Source organism: Podarcis muralis, chromosome 13 (assembly GCF_964188315.1).
Source record: "Podarcis muralis chromosome 13, rPodMur119.hap1.1, whole genome shotgun sequence".
Classification (NCBI taxonomy): domain Eukaryota; kingdom Metazoa; phylum Chordata; class Lepidosauria; order Squamata; family Lacertidae; genus Podarcis; species Podarcis muralis.
Genome location: NC_135667.1, coordinates 22,756,627 through 22,774,381, shown reverse-complemented (window position 1 = coordinate 22,774,381; position 17,755 = coordinate 22,756,627). Strand labels below are relative to the sequence as shown.

Sequence of the window (17,755 nt, the reverse complement as noted above, 5' to 3'; positions counted from 1 at the left end):
TATCATATCTCCTCTCAGTCTCCTCTTATCCAGAGCTTTCATCCATCCTGCATTTTTCAGCAATTGGTTTGGAGAAGCCTTACTGCCTCCAACCTTGGAGGCTATGTATAGACATGACGAGTGGCCATTTTGATCACCTAATTCTCCATGAAGTTGTTTAATCCACTTTTATAGCCATTCAAGTTACTGGCTATCACTGCCTTCTGTAGCTTGAAACCATGCAGGGTGTGGGCTGGGCTGGGGCCTGCTCTTGTGCTTGAGTCCCACTTGTGAGTTTCCTTCAGGCATCTGGTAGGCCACTGTGGGAACAGGATGCTGGACTAGAAGGGCCATTGGCCTGACCCAGCAGGCTAATTTTATATTATCTTATGAATATGGGCAGTTCTCTGAATTAACTGTTGTGTAAAGAAATCAAGGACACTTCAAGGAATAAGAAGAATGGTCCTCTTGTGGATTACAAATTGCTTAAGTTACAGCAAGCAAATAGTAGGAATAAATTGAGAGTTCACCAAATAGACAGAAGTAAAACAATGGAGTCCCCCAAGGATGTGGTTGGCTACTGTCAGAACAGGATGCTGGATTACATGTGCCGTTGATTACATGTGCCTGCTATCCAGCAGGCTGTTCTTATGTTCTTTGCTCTTTATATAATAATTCATCCACTCAAATGACCTCAAAGTTGGGTTATGCTATCATAAAATTGCAATAACAGTCCTTGAAATAGAGTGGAATATTGCCCTAGAATGCAGAGTAATTCAGAAACTCCAGTAAAACATAAATTATGGTCAGTATCCTAAAACTATCCAGCTGTCATAGCAATCAGAGAGGCTTATCTATTAAGTTAGATTAAAAATAAGAATACTTTATTCTATTGTTCAGCCATAAGTAATGTTTTGCACAATGCAATACACTGAGGAGACATCTTTGAAAACTTTGATTATCACAAATTATTAGTTGTCCTCATGCATATTGCCAAATCCCATGTGGATTTTCTCTGATCACAATCACAATAATTAACAAACTCTGAAAGTAGATATTGAATACTCAGTGCTGGGGTGTTGGGTGGCGTAAAGGCAGGGTGACAGCTGTCAGACTGATCTGTGTGAGATTGCCTTCATCAGAAAGGGTCCAGAGCCACTGAACAGACTGGACGTTTATTTTGGATTGATGCTGGGCATTCTGCATGAATATGTGGCTCAAGATGACGGGGTTGTTTCTTTTGCCTCTGCTTCTCTTGTTTCCGCGACTCCCTCAGACTGACTGTGAGTCACATGCTGTTAGGCATACCATGGTTGATTCCCCCTACTTCCCACACCAATATTATCAGTCAGGGGACCTAACGATTGGATTTATGGTTACTCAGTATGGCTACTTATCTGATGAACTATCATTCAGGGTACATCCCACAAACGTGTTTCTGGAAGAACTAAAACTTATGTAAGGAGTATGTTTTCTCTGCGTACTTCAGGCCAGGTCATAACTATTACTCCTTGAAAAAAGTGGTTTAAAAATGTCCTTAATGAATTCTGGGTATGTTGTACACATATATCAAGAAGTAAGGCTTTGCACCTGCTTGATCTACTCAACAAACCCCGGCTATCTTCTCCATGTTAACACACAGGGTTTCCCCTTCTCATTTCCCCTTTCCAGTTGCATTTCTGAAGCCACTTCTATCTTCTGTAATGTATCCCTACTTTGCATTGATTCTCACCTTCGTCTTCAAAACCAGGTTTGTGTGTGAGGGGAGGAGAAGCTGCTTTTTTCAGCTAAAGAAGTTTGAGGAAATGGAGGTGAAGTGAGGCTGAGAAAAAAAGTGGTAGTTTTAAAACAAAATGTGGGAGGGGGGGCACTGAGGGATTTTTAACAAATAAATAAATCAAACCAACCACTTTTAGCCAGGAGAAATAACTGTAGCTAAGACTGAAAAGCTAACGCAACAGAACTTTGCCAAGCTCCCTTTTCACTGCACTCATATATTTTTTAAAACTGCCGCTCCCCCCCCATGTTGAACCCTGTTCAGTCTACTGAAACCTCTGCTTTCTTTTAAAACCACCAGATAGTTATTCTGTGTTCCCTTCTCATTGCACTCAGACTTCTCTGTCTTTCATTCCTCAGCAGCTTCGTATGTGATAGATAACTAATGTGGACCTCCCATATATTCCATAGTACTCAAAGCTATATCTTTGGCAATTTCCCTCGCAGTTCCTCCCAACCCTGCTTTATTGAAACTTCTACCAGTGTCTGAACCCCTGCTTTCCTCCCTTGCAGTGTTTCTCCCTTCTTGCTGCCTTGCCAGGGCCACTGCTGTTGTGCAACCTGCCTTCAGCTTTGTTTCCCTTCCCCACTCTGGTTTCATGCGAAGCCAGGTTTCCTATGTGGCATTACAGATCTTCCATAGTTGCTGAACAATGGTGTGTGTGTGTGTGTGTGTGTGTGTTTGGGGGTAGTTGAGTTGAATCTTTAGAAAATGTATAAGAGCATTGTAGTTTCTAATCAAAACTGACTGAGAATACAATATTTTGTACCTTGTCGCATGCATATTGGCATATTCTACAGTTTATATACAACTAATATGATTTTGGATTTATTAATGCTTTCCCTTTGAAATCTTAAGATCTATGGTTCAGAGCAATAAATGTTTAAGCACTACTATTGTGCATCTGAAGTCATGATATTTATTATTTATTTATTTATTTATTATTCCTCCAATATTGCAAAGTCATATAAAGTGTGTGTGTGTGTGTGTGTGTGTGTGTGTGTGTGTGTATCAATCAATCAATCAATCAATCTATCTATCTATCTTTATTACGGTCCAGAGACCCAACAAATCATTACAATATATATATATATATATATATATATATATATATATATATATATATATAAAATGTTGTGCACAAGATCTCATTTAAAACCAGTGCAACATAACAAATACAACTGAAGTATAATACATAAAAGAAGCAAAAATGCATAATGTGTTACCTGACAAGAAGGTTATTAAAACATTGGGGGGGAGTTGTTAGAAAAATAATATGCATATTAATAAACATTTATTAATGTTATGTACTGAGTTGAATAGGATCCAAAATGCATCAGATTGATTGGTCCTAGAACAATAGGATCCAAAATGCAGCAGTCTGATTGGTCCTAGAACAATAGGATTCAGAATGTAGCAGTCTGATTGGTCCTAGAACAATGCAGCAGTATGATTGGTCTGCAGGAGCCACCCAATCCAGCTCTAGGTGGAAGTGAATCCACAACCTGATTGGCCTACAGGAGAATCCCGGAATTAGCCAATCACGTGCAGCACATTGTTTAAATAATGTATATAAAGCAGATATTGTGGAGGAACTTCCATTCCTCCTCACCACTATGAGCTGAATAAAGAGCATGAAATCCACTCTCAACTCTGAGTATATTTCAATTAATAAAAAGGGAAAATGGAGCCATAGATATTATAGCAGTGATCAATCTTTATTAATTGCAAAGTTTTCCAACATTTGGCTATTATCGTGCTAGCTGCTGTTAGTAAATTTGTTATTAAATCCTAACTTACAAAGCAGGCAAGATTCTTTCCTAATATTCCTTCCAATTAGATGTAATCTAACAAATGTTTGAAAAACTGATGGTTGATGAAGAGCTATATATCTGCCTTAATTAACTCTTTCTTCAGTTCAAGGACAAAGAGCTACCAGCGTATCTTGTCCTTGGCATTTGCTGTCAAGGAGATAAACGAGAACCCTGAACTTCTACCAAATGTCAGCCTCGACTTCCACATTTATGACAGTTATACAAATGCAAGGATGACTCATCAGAACACCCTGAAACTTCTTTCCAGTCATAAAACTGTAGTCCCCAACTTCAAATGCAATAAGCAGAAGAATCTGATGGCCGTCATTGGAGGACTCGACTCTGAAATCTCCCTTTACATGGCTACTCTTTTAGGCATCTACAAGATTCCACAGGTAAAATATTTGGATTGGCTATGCAGATTTCCCACATGGAAACCCAGCCAGATGGGCGTGATATAAATAATAACTATTATTATTATTATTAGGGACGTGGGTGGCGCTGTGGGTAAAACCTCAGCGCCTAGGACTTGCCGATCGCATGGTCGGCGGTTCGAATCCCCGCGGCGGGGTGCGCTCCCGTCGTTCGGTCCCAGCGCCTGCCAACCTAGCAGTTCGAAAGCACCTCTGGGTGCAAGTAGATAAATAGGGACCGCTTACCAGTGGGAAGGTAAACGGCGTTCCGTGTGCTGCGCTGGCTCGCCAGATGCAGCTTGTCACGCTGGCCACGTGACCTGGAAGTGTCTGTGGACAGCGCTGGCTCCTAGCCTCTAGAGTGAGATGAGCGCACAACCCTAGAGTCTGGCAAGACTGGCCCGTACGGGCAGGGGTACCTTTACCTATTATTATTATTATTATTATTATTATTATTATTATTATTATTATAGATAATATTTACCTTTCTACTATTGACCTTTTCAGCTTCTCTTTTGTTTTTTGGGGGGGAAAAGTGTCAGTCAGCAAACAATGAATGTGTAGTTAACACAACTGTGTAATTGGCCCCCTATTCATGCAAGAGGAAAAGTGAACAATTAATCCCATTCTTGATGGGATGGCACAAGTGGTAACCCTCCCTCCCCCTAAAAAAACAACTACAAATGAAATTGCCACCACTTAAGGGTATGTCTTGCAGCTGGGCCAGAGCATCTCCCACTGGCAATTGTGACACCTCATTCCAGTGTCTCTGGCATAGAATGTGTAGTCAAAGACAGAATAAGAAACCTAGCAACTGACTAAATGATCTAATTAATGAAGTCTTCCTTGTTCATTTAAATAAAATATACAATAAAATACTAGCAACCAAAGAAATGGGATCCTCATAACAGAGGGTCCTGGTTGTGCGTGGGACCCAAGAGCTCACCTGATAGGGTTAAAATGGGGGGGAGGAGCAAGAAGTCCTGGCCATTCCCCTGGGATCACACCAGGCAATTTTAGCCAATAGCCTGTAAGTGGCGTGATCTCAGGGGCTTTTATAACGGCAGTGTGTTGCAAGGAGGGGCACTTGCTTCACACTGTTGAACACCTGCCCACCCTCCCTAGTTTAGGTAGAGTCGCTTGACCTTGCTTTGGTTTGGGTCACCTGTTTTGGAACAGGGGCTAGGTAGTAATTTTTCCATTTGGCAGGTTGGCTTTAGCCATTTGGTTTTCGCCTACCCCTTGGCAAATTATCACAACTTGTAAGGTGGCGGTTAGGCATTGGCTCAGTTGGACTGTGGGGAGGGGAGGTGCGGCCATCATCTGCCCCTCCACGAACTGAGTATTCCATTAAAGGAATCTGGGGGTCCTGGATCTCGTCCGAAATCCGCTTGAGGGCTAGGGCCATGCCAGGACCACAGGAACCCCGGGGTGAGCTTAGGTTGGTCCTCATCGACCTAGCTCCCTTGTTTGGTTTACCCCATTGGACGATCACCCTGAGAAGTGGAGTCAGTTATAGTGGGGAGTCAATGCCTAAGCCAATACCACTCACGTGATTGTATTTCAATAAAGTTGTGGCCAAAAATTTGCCCCAAAACATAAACTAATTGTCAGGGGCTCAGGAGCAGAGGCACAGGGGAGAGAGGAAATGGAGAGCGAAGGGGAAGAATCTGAGGGCAGCGTAGGGGAGTATGACAGTGACCCGAGAGATTCCATGAGCTTCTCCAGCGAATCAGAAGATTCCCAGAAGGGGGCGCCGATGGTCAGGGCAAGGGGGGTCCCAGGGGGGACGCACCAGAAACAAGGGGCCAGCGGGGACTCCCAAAGCAGCAGCGGTCTAGAGTTTGAGACGTAGAGCTGCGTGCTGCGGCTGTGAAAGCGAAACTGAACTTCAATAAAGACTTTTGTATATAACAACAAACTGGCGTTGGTCCTTTGTGAGCTGGGACCTCGGGCAGCTCTGACACTAATATAAGTGTCTGTGTGTATTTATTTTGGGGGTTGGTCTTGAGGCCTCGAGACGCAAATGGTACAAGCAGTAAATTACAACTTGGTCATGAAAAAAACCATAAATCCCTTACTCCATGTATGCCTACTCGACTGCTTTGAATGACAGAATTAACACTACTACAAGTGCCACATAATACCCATGATGCATTTGTAAGAACTTAACTATTTAGTGTGACAACATAGGGACACCCTGTCTATTTTTTTTGGCACCTGTTAAAACTGTGGGAGGCAGTGGAAAACAGGAGTGCCTGATGTGCTCTGGTCCATGGGGTTGCGAAGAGTCGGACACGACTAAACGACTAAACAACAACAGCAAAAACATTCTTGTTTAGGCAAGCCTACCTAGATGCTTAGAAAGTTGAGGAAATTTTAATGTGTTCTAGTATTTTAACTTTTACATATTTTAAAGTAGGCTTGTAAGTTGTCATTTGAGGGGTTTTTTAAAAACAACAACAACCAAGCAACGTATAAATTTTGTGAAATAAATAAAAAAAAAGGTGCCAAAGTGTAGCCAACCAAAATTGGGCAGGGATTGTGCCTAGAATGTTGTTTCTATTCCAGACGTTGCAGATTTTGGACAAGATGGACTGTTTCAAGAAGTGGCAGAAAGACATATCTAAATTTGTCTGGCAGGGCAAAAAGCCCAGAATAAAATTTAAGATTTTAACTGATGCAAAAGATAGATGGGGGTTTGCCCTGCCGGACCTAAGACTCTACTATGAATCGGCAGCTTTTTGCTGGTTGAAACATTGGCTGCTTCTTGAGAATACAGACATTTTGGATCTGGAAGGGTTTGATAATAGATTTGGCTAGCATGCATATATATGGTATGACAAGGTAAAATTGCATAAAGGTTTCAAAAACCATATTGTTAGGAAAGCATTATACAATGTTTGGATGCGGTATAAAGATTTATTGGAAAGTAAAACTCCCAGGTGGTTGTCACCAATGGAAGCTAAAGAGGTGAAAAAACTTAATATGGAGTCTAAATGGCCAAAATATTGTGAAATTTTAGAACAGGATGGTGAAAAAGTTAAATTACAGAGTTATGAGAAATTAAAGTCCAAGGTACGAGACTGGTTGCATTACCTTCAGATAAATGAGATATTTAAACAGGACAGGAAAATAGGCTTCCAGATGGAGAGGTCAAAATTAGAAACAGAACTGTTAGAACCCAATACTAAGAACATGTCTAGAATGTATAATTTGCTGTTGAAATGGAATACACAGGATGAAACGGTGAAATCAGCTATGATTAAATGGGCACAAGATATTGGTCATGACATTATGTTTGCTGACTGGGAACAGTTATGGACCACCGGTGTTAAGTTTACGGCATGTAATGCCTTAAGAGAAAACATAATGAAAATGATTTACAGGTGGTACATGACCCCAGTCAAGCTTGCAAAAATTTACCATTCGCCCAATAATAAATGCTGGAAATGTAATGAGACTGAAGGTACTTTTTATCACCTTTGGTGGACCTGCCCGAAGATTAAAGCCTTTTGGGAAATGATCTATAATGAAATCAAGAAAGTGCTTAAGTGGACTTTTCCTAAGAAACCTGAGGCTTTTCTCTTGGGCATGGTTGGCCAATTGGTGACAAGGAAGGATAGGACGTTTTTCATGTATGCTACTACAGCAGCAAGAATTCTTCTGGCAAAGTATTGGAAGACACAAGAACTACCCACTCTGGAAGAATGGCAGACGAAGGTGATTGACTATATGGGACTGGCAGAGATGACCGGCAGAATCCGTGACCAGGGGAAAGAGACAGTGGAAGAAGACTGGAAGAAATTTAAAATATATCTTAAAAATTGCTGTAAAATTGAGGAGTGTTAAGATGTTAAGGAACTAAGAAATAGAGAATTGCAGCTGTAATCAATAAGTTAAAGAAAAAAAGAACCTAATGAAAGTGATTTAAATAATTAATTAATTGGAGGAGTTGCTGAAGAAATGTAAAACAAGGATGCAGAAAAAGGGAGGTATGGGGAAGTCCAGGAAGTAAGGTGTATGAAAATAAGAATATGAAATTATGCATGTTTATATGTTTGTATGTTTTTGTTTTGTGTATTGTTTGTTTTTATTATGTGTTTGGAAAATCAATAAAAATTTATTTTAAAAAAAAACAACAAAATTGGGCAGGGATTGTTTATAAAGTGCATACAACATACCTACGCAAAGTGGAAATGCACAATTAGAACATGTAAATGGGAACAGGCATAACACACTAAACAAATGGTTCCCTCCTCACTCAAAAGTTCGATCTTCCCCCTCTACCCCTTAGCCCACTTTCATTCCCTAGATTCTCACAAAAGGATTCAGTCATTGGAGAACACTGAAAGGAAAGAGCATCCTTCATGTTCTCTGAAGAGGGGACCTTTAGCTTTAAAGCATTTGGTGGGAAGCTGTATACCATTGCTGGACAGCAACACTTCCAAGAATGCCTTGCAACATAATATGAGGTGATGTTTCTCTCAAGTCATTCCAGTCTCTATGGGCGTATGTTGTATTTAATTATGGGGTATCAGAGTTTTTAGGGGGCTAACCAGGCTGGGATAGCTGTGATGGCAGGCTTGTTGGTTTTTGAATGTCTGATGTAGATTTTTTCAATTTCGTTGTTCTGTATGGGACAATGTCAATAAAGATTATCGTATCGTATCGAATGATGGTCAGTGGCAAGTCCCTGCTATATAGTTTGAAGACATTTGTTTTCTCAATTATGACTTTTCAGGAGTATCTTATGTCACCCCCCCCCCACTCACACAATGATCTCCTGAAAAAAAGACTTCCCTGACATTTTACTGAAATTTACATATATTTTTTACATAGATTGCCTATTGTGTAATTGCTCCAGTGACTGATGTTAAAACCCATCTCCCTTCATTCTACCGGATGGTGCCCAATGAAGAATATCAGTATGAAGGGATAGCTCAGCTTCTTCTGCATTTTCAATGGACGTGGGTTGGGATCCTCACAATGGATGATGATAATGGAGACAAATTTTTCCAGACCTTGATTCCAATGCTTTTGAAACATGGAATCTGTATAGCCCTCAAGGGGAAAATTCCAGCCACCTCTCAAGCGGCAGGTACACTTACTTCCTTTGATTCCATCTTGGACGAAGCTATTTATCTATCGAATGCCAGTGTTCAAGTATTGGTTGTAAATGCAGAAACTATTACTATCTCTTTTTTGTTATTTAAAATATATGCATATGCAGCACTGGAGGATATCCTACCATTAGCTATGGGGAAAGTGTGGATCATGACAGCCCAATGGGATTTCTCAGCAGACACAATACAGATGGAGATGGATATGCAAATCTTTGATGGTGCCTTCACTTTTGCTATACAGTTAAATGAAGTGAGGGGGTTCAGAAAATTCCTGCAGACTGTTCGTCCTAAATCAAAAAATGAAGATGGGTTTATTTTGCTCTTCTGGGAAAAGGCATTCAGATGCTTGTATTCTGATTCTATGGATGGCATGGAAAATAATAATAATTCCTGTAGTGGTGAAGAGAATTTGGAGAGCCTCCCTGGGACACTCTTTGAGATGAGTATGACTGGCCAAAGCTACACCATCTACAATGCAGTTCATGCCATAGGACATAGTTTACATAAGATGTACTCAACTAGGCAGAAACACAGAGCCGTGCCAAACAGAGGTAGAGTGAGTCCACTAAATGTACAACCTTGGCAGGTAGTGTTTCTCGTCCAAAGTTAATTTCTTTAAAAACTGTATGCACATATTTGCTGACAATGTCCTGTGTTCCTTGAATACTTTGCCCACTCATGTGACTTCTTTTCTCCTTGTAATTTTTTATTAATAATACAAAAGGTGGATAGAATTCTAGAGTTAAAAGAGAACAGGAAAAAACTGTTGGTTTATTTATTTGGAACAAACAAACTTTTCTACCCTATTATAGAGACACATAATTATTCTATTATATAATCCATATTAGGGCAACATATTCATTAGGCCAACTAAAATGTTGCAAAACATGATCGCCTAATAAAGTATTAGCCTACTATGGATTTGGAGCATTGGTTTTTCTTTTTATAATAGTCCCACACAAGTATCTTTTTTTTGGTTTTGTTATTTTTATTACTTTACATATAATGATTTGGTGTTGTTAAGTATAATATTTTACTGCTTAAATATGCTGGATGTGATTAATTTTACAAGTGCCACTTAAATGCAGAAAATGAAAAAAATTGCAAAAATAAACAGTTATCTCACTATTTCCTCTCCATTCACATCAGAAGACAAGGAAGGCATATATACCTCCCTATACCCGGAGGTTCACAGAAAAGATCAACATAAAACCCACAATATATTTAATCAAAATAAAAATAGCACCCCAATAACACCTCAGTAGGGCCCGTTCCGGGGTAACTTCTAGTACCTGTTTAGTCCTTTTTGCTTACCGTATTTTTCACTCCATGAGACACACTTTTTTACTCCTAAAAAGTAATATCTGTGCGTCTTATGGAGTGAATGTGTGGTCGATCCCTGGCTCCCTTTCTGGCCCCACCCCCTTGCCCAGGCTTCCATTGTTGAATGTTCTGCAGACAGAGGCTGTTTGTTTCCCCAGCGACATGTGATTGGCTGATTAGATTATATGTCTGGAAACTGTAGAAACAACTCCCTTTCCTTTCCTAAAGAAGCTGCAGAACTGTGAGCTTAACCCTATAAAAACAGGATTTTTCCCCTTTGCAAAGTAAGCTCAACAACTTTGAGCTGATCCTTAAAAAATTGGGGCTTTCCCCCTTTGGAAAAGAAGCTGCACAACTGGTAGCTGATCCTCAAAAAAATGGGCTTTCCCCCTTTCCTCCTCTAAAAACTAGGTGCGTGTTATGTTCAGGTGCATCTTATGGAGCGAAAAATACGGTATTTCTTGTATGACTGTTGTCCAGAAGAGTTGGGTTTGGGGGCATTCCCACCACATGTGGAGGTGTATGCCTGTGGAAGTGTAGCCTCTCCAGCATTTTTGTGAGGTTCCTGGGTGTATCAGGGCCAGTTTCTGTGGTGTTCGGTACCATTTATAAGTGAGTTTCATAGTGAGTTCTTTTCTTTTCACTGATATGGATTTCAAGGGAGGTTTAGACCACATTCTAGACCACTGGGTGGCATTAATTTCATAGCCTATGCCATCTTCCCATTGGTTTTTTATTGTGTTGTAATCATATAAATTCATTAATGAGATTAATTAAATAAAAGGGGGCTTGTGTATATAACTAAAAAAGAAAAAAAGAAAGCAGGGAAGGGGGGAAAGAGAACAAGAAAAAGAGGCAGTATTAATTCTGTTGTGGAGCCCCCAGGGCTTGGTGTTGGGTCCCTAGATCAGAGCTGAGACAGCAGTTCCAGGAAACGCCTCCAATGGTTCAGGTCTCCTACGTGGGCACCGCCATTACACTTCTTCAAAGGGTTTTGAAAATATTGATAATAAATGAACTGAAAATTAAAAATTAAAATAAAATATGTGGGGGGGGTTTGTGCCTGTCTGCACATCTCCGCTGGCAGGGGAGGGCCTGTGCTGCATTTGTCTTTCCCCAGTGTGGTCCCCAGAATGTGGTTCCTCACTGGGCCCCAGTCTACTCTTTTGCACCAGTTACCAAGGATATTGGCTTGGCGTCAGGCCTGGGCTAGGCTGCACATTCCCTCACAGCCTCCCTGACTTTCTTGGTCTCCTCCTGCCATTCTCACTTGGCACTGGTGGTGGTGGTGATGGCAAAAGTAAGTTGGAGGCCTCCAGTCCAGGAACTTCGTTGGGGTTCTCTTGGTCCCGGTGGGATAAAGATTCTCGGGGGGGGGGTGAGGCTCTGCACTGCCTCTTCACTTGTCATTTTGGGCTCAACAGGCTCCCTTTTGATTGCTGTGATGGTGAAGGTGGTGTGGGGACCAGACAAGCAGCTTGGTTGGTTCTGGTGGTTCCTAGGAGTTCAGTGCGGCTATGGTACTCACTATCTTGCCTCGCCAGAAGTCCCTCTTTTTAAAATTTTTGACTTGCACTTTTTTTCATTCCAGCTTCACTCTTTCTTGCGAAGTATCTCCTTTAACAACAGTGCTGGTGACAGAGTGTCATTTGATGAGAATGGTGAATTAGTATCTGGATTTGATATTGTAAACTGGGTACTTTTCCCAAACAAATCGTTTTTACGAGTGAAAGTAGGAGGGATGGATCCACAGGCTTTACCGGATCAGAAATTCACAGTGAATGAAAAGGCTATCACATGGCACAGAATATTTAACCAGGTGGGATCCAAATATAGAAATAAGATAAAATTTAAATTAGTAAGAGGCACAATAAAGAACCATGCCAGGTGATTCCATTCAGTAGGAGTGTCAATCTATCTGTCTATTTTTTATATGTATACAGAAAACGTAAGAGCAAGTGCTAAATGGGAAGAGTTCCAATAATGAGCCTTGATAATTCTTCTTACACTGATATATTATTATTCTCAGTAACATATATGGGGGACTAAATCATATAGCAGAGTGGTTGACTAAATGATTATTTTCTCTCTTATTAATTCAGTTATATATTGCCCATATATATTAACACCTCATTATTTAAAAAGTATAAAGGCCAATCCAAATTTTAAAACATTGTAATAAATAAATGTAAGTCAGTGCAAGAGAAGGTAAATGTAAAACTGCTGCCCTACTGTATTATCTTGACAAAATGGAAAAAATGAACAAGGCATCAACTTCCAAGGGTCATTTTCCTAGTGAGCAGATTTTTTTTGTACAATAAAGTCCTGGTGCGATATCCTGGCCATTCTTAGTTCTATGTTAGGAGTTTTCTTAGACACAACCAAACAGAATTAGGAACAGAATTTGATATCAAAAATGTAAGCTGGTTGTTTCTAGTGTCCTGTATCCTTGCTCTGTTCTTTTCACTGGTCCTGCATTACCATGGGACCCAATGTTCTCAACAGCAGCATTGTGTGTGTGTGTGTGTGTGTGTGTGTGTGTGTGTGTGTGTGTTTGTTTGTAAAGGTACATCAATTTATTTCTCTTCATTTTTAATGGATAGGTGCTGCCACTTGCCAGATGTAATGATCACTGTCATCCAGGCTACAGCAGAAAAAAGAAGGAAGGGGAGCCATTTTGTTGTTATGATTGCACTCCATGTCCGGATGGAAAGATTTCAGACTAGAATGGTAGAAGACATAATGACCTAAATGATGGATTGCACATCGAATCCCATTTTTCTGCTGTCAATCTAGTTCCCTAAAACAGAACGGGGATGACAATTGTCTAGTTCTGACATAGATCCATAACATTTTCTTTCAAGTCCAGATAATGTGTTTGGTATACTGCAAGATTTCATCACCATTGTCATGCTTTTCTAGAAGGGATTTCCATCTCTTATTTCAAGTCGAATGATGCATGTGTTTTTGATGTACATTTTGATACAGAACATTCATATCATGGGTGTAGTTGAAATCTCTGGAAGACAGAGATTTGTGCTTCAACCATAGTGTATTCACACCATCAGTGTAATTATACATTGATTTCTCAATGTATACACCTCCCACATGTATGGTTGCAGAGTCTTGTTATTGTTTTACCTAAGAAATATCAAAATATTTTTATATAAGTGAAAATACAACAAGAAATGTCTACTCTGATAGTGTGTGTGTGTGTGTGTGTGTGTGTGTGTGTGTGTGTGTGTCTGTGTGTGTGTGTGTGTGTGTGTGTCTGTGTCTGTGTGTGTCAAAGATGAATGCTGAAATGATCTAGCTTGCTTAATCCCAGCTGGATATTCTGAGACCAAAAGAGCAATGGCACCAGTGTAGAGGAAGAAACTTTCAGAAAGTATTCCCATTTACTCTTATTTAATCAGACAGTTCTATTCTGAGTTTGATTATTAAGTGATTGATACAAACTTTGTCCCATTTTCAGATATGGACAACTGTTTCCAATGCCCAGAAGGTCAATTCTCAGACAAGAACAAAGATAACTGCCTTCCTAAGACCCTTAACTTTCTCTCTTTCACGGAGCCCTTGGGTACCACTTTAGCCTTCTTTATTTTGTTTTCTTCTCTAATCACAGCTGCAGTGCTGGGGATTTTCATTAAGAACAAGGACACCCCAATCGTCAAAGCCAACAATCGGGAGATCACCTACTCTCTTCTCATCTCTCTACTGCTTTGCTTCCTGTGCTCCTTGCTATTCATTGGTCGACCTAACATAGTGACCTGCTATTTAAGACAAACAGCGTTTGGCATCATATTCTCAGTGGCTGTCTCCTGCATTTTAGCAAAAACCATTACTGTGGTTTTGGCTTTCTTGGCCACCAAGCCAGGATCCAGGATGAGAAAATGGGTGGGGAAAAGATTGGCCAGTTCTGTTCTTCTTGGCTGCTCCACTATTCAAGCCATTATATGTGCTGTTTGGTTATGTACTGCTCCTCCATTTCCACATTTTGATATGCATTCTCTGACTGAAGAAATCATACTGGAATGCAATGAAGGGTCTGTGACTCTGTTTTATTGTGTTCTGGGGTACTTAGGATTTCTGGCCTCTGTCAGCTTCATTGTGGCTTTTCAGGCCAGAAAGTTGCCAGATAGTTTCAATGAAGCCAAGTTCATCACTTTCAGCATGTTGGTCTTTTGCAGTGTTTGGTTGTCTTTTGTTCCTTCTTATTTAAGCACAAAAGGAAAATACATGGTGGCTGTGGAGATCTTCTCCATTTTGTCCTCTAGTGCTGGGTTACTAGGTTGCATCTTTGCCCCCAAATGCTACATAATTATCTTGAGGCCTTCCTTGAACACAAAGGACCAGCTAATAAGGAGGAATATCTAGGAAATTAATTGTTTGGAGATTTATGCATACAAAGATATTAAATTGAGCCATTTTTTCAAACCTAATATATGTACTGACTTCTTCAACTTTTCAAGTCTTCTCCATTGAGTGCATTTGTAAAAAATATCATGATAAAAATGTAACAGATTTACACATCATGTTGTGTACAAACTGTGAATTACAGTTTAAAATAGTGGTTAATTGCCCTTGGTTATGAACCTGACTCAATTCATTAGCCATTGCCTGTTGCAAATGATTGTCTGTAATTTGTGCAAAATGCTAAGTCAGCATTTTTGAAGAAGTTCTACGAGGCCCTGGGGAGTGACCCGTGGACCCCCCCCCCCCGACACCACCTGCCGCACCCCGGGGCCGCCAGGCCTGGTGGGGGAAGGGGTTAGCCCACGTGCAGCGTTGCTTCCCCCCATGGCCCACACGCCCCTGCAGGCACGGGGGGCCAGCCAGAGGGCCCCTGTGCCACCACCCAACATCCTGGGGCAGCCAGGCCCGCCAGGGAAAAGGCCCCCCCTTTTAAAGGGGGTATTCTGGGATCTATTACCCCCCTCCATCCTTTGGGAGCCCTGTCGCCGGGGGGGGGGGAGTCCAAAGACCCCAGGCCTAACTTTGGAGCGAGGAAGTCCAGCGACGTCCTTCCTGAAGAAGCTCTGGAGCCAAGTGGGGATTCCCAGGTAAGATCCTCCATCTATTGTGTGGGCAGGTAGTCCCTCACCTACCTGGCCTGGTCTCCTTGGCAACGCTCCCCCAGCTGGGATTGGACAACTGACTGAGGTAGGGGGAGACCTCCAGGTGTCCCACCTGAGGGAAGGCGAAGCCAAGCCTATGCTGATGGAGCCACTCCAGATCCAGGGGCTTTTGCTGATGGAGCCACTCCAGATCCAGGGGCAATTATTTATGGTCATGAGAAGTTTACTGGACAATATCTTAATACAATACAGCAACGAGTCATTTCCTCCCATTTGAAAACATCCGGTTCTAGGTATATTGAAGTGCTAGTTTCATAAACATAAAGTAAGAACTGTTGTTGGGGGCATGAACATTGATGCTAAGTTGTATTTGTGTTTAGAAGAAATATGGGGGGAAAGTTGATTTACAGGCATGCTTACTTTTTGTGTTTCTTCATGTATGATAATACTGTATTTCCAAGGACAAATTCAAATTTTCACATAGTTATTACCATAAATAACAAATTACCCAGATCTACCATGAACTTTCTGTTATAATCTGAAGTTGCAATAAAAATTCTGAATTAAATTATCGCTATTGTTATCATCACCACCATCATCATCATCATTTTTCACACACAATTCTATCTTTCCACCTGTGATTTAATTTTATTGCCACCATATCGTTCCTTTCTCCATTCAATGAAAGGGTATGATATATTTTTATTTGAGGGTCAGGTTATCTTTAGTATAAACTCCTTGATGTAGATTTTCAGATGCACATACTGCTTTGGTAGAAGAAACACAAGTCTTCATCCTCTGGTTAGAGTAAAGGTCTATCCAAGGCTTTGTTTATTTAGACATGGCAATTGCATTGCAGAAGACCCACACCCCATCAACCAGAATCTCTTTTAGGCTTATCAATGGGATGTTCTGCCTACACACGGAGCTAACAGCTACTTAAAGGGATGATAGCTTTTTCACAACCAGCTTAATAAGAAACCACAATAAGCTAACTTCAGAGGGAAAACACAAGAAAACCAGCATTGCTGAAATCAAAACTGCCAACATTCTGTACTTCCTTTTCTTTTACCTTCTCTGACACCTTCATGCTAACTTTCTTTTTACATCTAAGAGAAACATGCCCTTAAGATATAATTCATAATTACCTTTGAGTAACTTGTACAAATTTAATTCTTAGGAAGGCATGAAGAACAGTATGATATAATGCTATAATCTGAGGAAACTGTAGAAAAGCCTAGTACGTTCTCATCAAAACAGCTTCCTACCATCAAAAATAATTGGCCTTATACTTGCTGGCTATTCAGCTTAAATGTCACTGATCGAACTTTGGACTTATGAATGCTTTGCTACTCAACTGTTAAGATCTAAACCTTGTAACAAAACATGCTTAAGCACTATTTCTAGTTCTAGGCTAATATTTACTTTTGCTATTTATGTCCTATTTATTTATCAGTCAAAGTGAACCAAGAATTCAAAGATTTCCCTACTCATAACTAACATTGAAGAAGTGGTAATCAGTTACAGGCAATGAGCCTAGGACTCCCTAGATGTATATAGTCTTTCTTCTATGTATTACACTTTATATTTGCTTGTTATTTTGGTTTGACTTGGTTTGGCATGTTGTTGTTTTTCGTTTCTCCTCATCATGCTGATTCTATATTCCACATGTCGCTTTGTCACATCATAGAATCATAGTATTTTAGAGCTGGAAGGGACCACGTGGAACCCCTGCAATGTAGGAATCTTTTGCCCAACATGAGGCTCAAACCCATGACCCTGAGATAAAGAGTCTCATGCTCTACCTGACTGAGCTATCCTATTATTTCAGGTAATTTATCACTTACTTTTTTCTCCCTCCTCTCAGTCTTTCCATACTTTCCAATCCAGCTGTATTATTATTTTTTGTATCTTCTCTTCGAGTTCATTTCTTTCTATTTCTTTCTTTCTATTTCTTTCTATACTGCATAATGCTCATATCCATTCAATTATATGGGCCACATTTTAAATGACATTTATTTCTTTATATTGATTGATTTAAAAATGTTCTTTAATAGTAATTTCAGCTGTATCTCTGATTTTGCTGTTCAGAGAGATCCATTGCTATTGGAGTGTGACTTCAGAGGTGGATTTAGGTTAGTACTACTGGATCCACCACACCGGGCACCAAGCTTAGGGGGCATTGGAATGCATCGCAACTAGGAATAGTGTATTGGTGACTGGCTGATAGATTTTACAGAAATGT

At 40.5% G+C, this 17,755-nt stretch overlaps 1 pseudogene; it reads left to right on the top strand.

The window, feature by feature from the left end:
- The first annotated feature begins 1,288 nt into the window (after positions 1-1,288).
- On the top strand, positions 1,289-14,809 carry LOC114583145 (vomeronasal type-2 receptor 26-like; annotated as a pseudogene).
- The last annotated feature ends 2,946 nt before the right edge of the window (positions 14,810-17,755 follow it).